The sequence below is a fragment of the Dipodomys ordii genome, unplaced genomic scaffold (genome assembly GCF_000151885.1).
Source record: "Dipodomys ordii isolate 6190 unplaced genomic scaffold, Dord_2.0 Scaffold243, whole genome shotgun sequence".
Taxonomy (NCBI): Eukaryota; Metazoa; Chordata; class Mammalia; order Rodentia; family Heteromyidae; genus Dipodomys; species Dipodomys ordii.
In genome coordinates, this window is record NW_012267459.1 from 932589 (window position 1) to 934962 (window position 2374).

Genomic DNA, 2374 nt, shown 5'->3' on the forward strand with positions numbered 1-2374 from the left:
GGGAGGTAAGAACAGGGGGGCAAAAACAGAGCAGCAAGGATAGATCAGCAAGGATTAGGGCAACAGAGCCAAATGTGGGCCAGAGACGCAGCCCCGCCTTTCCAGATTTGGCTGTGGGATCTTCAGGCAACCTCTACCTCCAAATCCTCCTCCAACAACCCCTGGGGAGGCAAGGGTTGTTCAAGGCTTTGCGCTGGCACTCTGCCATCTTGGACAGAAGCTGCGAGATCTCCCTTGTACTGAGGATCTCCAGAAGCAAATTCACTACTGCTGCTATAAAATTCAATGCCCCCATGGCTGTAGGACAGGTCCCACATAGTATGAGTGCCTCAACTCTTCAAAACCTCATTGCTCCTCCCGTGACCATGGGGCCCCAGGGATCTGGCATGAGCTCAGCGGGAGGGTTCTGGGTGGCTGACAGCTTCTGGCCCTGGCATTCTGGGCGCTCCCCAACAAGGAGCATCAGCAGCTCCTGATGCTCCTCCTCCTCCTCTCTCTGAGTTGGGCAGGCTGGCTGGTCTGCCTTAGATGAACCACGTCAGTCTCCAGCTCTAATCCATGCTCTGTCTCCTCTGTCATGATACCCATCTGCTCCAACTGCCACATCTTCTCCCTCCATGTTGGGCCCTCCATCTTCACATCCTTGAACTTGTGCTTCTTTTCACTTTGTGGTTTTGGCATCTAGTCCTTTGGGGTTGCCATCCTCTGTCCAATGGTTGTTGGAACATTTGGTTTTGACTTGGAGGTCCACATTCACTTAAGACTTGATGGAGCAGTTCTGTCTGCTCCCGGATTTTCAGCTTCATGCCAGTTTTCTCACTCAAGAGAAATTGCTGCCTATCCTGCAGCTTTGAGTTGTGGTCCTCTAGGTCACCATAGTTCCTGGTCTTCTTGTGTAGCTGCAGCTTCGCATCATCCAGGTCTTAGTGAGCTCTAAGTTGCTCCTGTCTGTTTGATTATATGTGGTGGAGACTACAATGTCATCTCCAGCTCTATGATGCACTCATGCAAAGCCTGAAGGCAGCTGGGAAGACCCTCATGCTCTAAAGCTCTCTAGTTGGCCACTTGCTATATCTGGACCAGGGCAGAGCCCAAATCACATCGCTCTGAGAGCAGAGTATGTATTGTTAGCTTGTGGAGGGCACCATCTTTCCTCAGAGCCCCCTGCTCACAGGCCATCATCTGGTGGCGTCTTCTGTTTCTCCAGTTGATCCTTCATGTCTCCCTTTTGCTGCATCAAGGAGGTTTTTTTTTTTTCCATTTCCTCCCTGAGCTGCTGGTTTTGCAGATAGCTCAAGGCTAGGGCAGCTGCCAGCTCCTAGAAGTGTCTGTTCAAATTCTCCAGATTCTCCGGAGATATGGAACCTGGACATATATTGGAGACTCAGGCACAATACCACGGGCTTGTAGAGAGTGTTGATCTAGACTCCTGGTATGTGGTAGTCTCATGGTCAGAGTAAGGTTAGGACTATTGCTTCTACGTTTCACTTTTTCAGAAACCTCCAGACTGCCTTCCAAAGAGGTTAGCTTATATTTTCTCCATTTCAATTGGTTCCTTTTTCTCCACATCCCTGCCAGCATTTGTTATTGTTCAATTTCTTGATGTTGGCCAGTCTAACGGGTTGAAGTGGAATTTCAGTTGTCTTGATTTGCATTTCCTTTATAGCCAGGGATGTTGAGTATTTTCTTATGTGTCTATTTGCCATTTTTTACTTCTTCTTAGAAGTCTCTCTTTAGTTCATTTGCCTTTTATTGATTGGTTTATTAAGGGTTATTTTGAGAGGAAGTAAATTTCTTGAGCTCCTTGTCTTTTTTGCCTATTAGGTATTTGTTGGATGTATTCCTCATAAAGATCATCTCCCAGTCTATTGGTTGCCTTTTTAGGTTAGTAACTATGTGTTTTGCTGTGCAGATTTTTTTTTATTTTGATGTTATCCCATTTGTTAAGTCTCTCTCCTATTTGCTGTGCCTGGGAACTCTTCAAAAATGTGTCTGCTGATATAGGTGTTTGTGGTTTACATCTATAATCCTTCACTACTTGGGAGGATGAGATCTGAGGATCACAGTTCTTGGAAGCCAGCCCAGGCAGGAAAGTCCATGAGAGTCTTTATCTCCAATTAACCTCCAAGAAAGCCAGAAGTGTGCTCAAGGATATGGTATGCACAATGGAACTCTACTCATCCATCAGAAAGAATGATATTGCACCATTGATAAGGAAATGTTCAGACTTGGGAAAAAATATATGAGGCGAAGTAAGCCAGAGCCAAAGAAACATAGGCTGCATTGTTTCCCTCATTTGTGGTAACTACAGTGTGCCTATCTCTACAACTAAACACACTGAATGATTAAACACACACACACACACACACACACA

The 2374-nt window shown here is 46.1% G+C and overlaps 1 pseudogene; it reads left to right on the top strand.

Moving 5' to 3' along the window:
- Window positions 1-1358: 1358 nt before the first annotated feature.
- The window catches only part of LOC106000808, an 11230-nt pseudogene continuing 10214 nt past the window's right edge, over window positions 1359-2374 (top strand).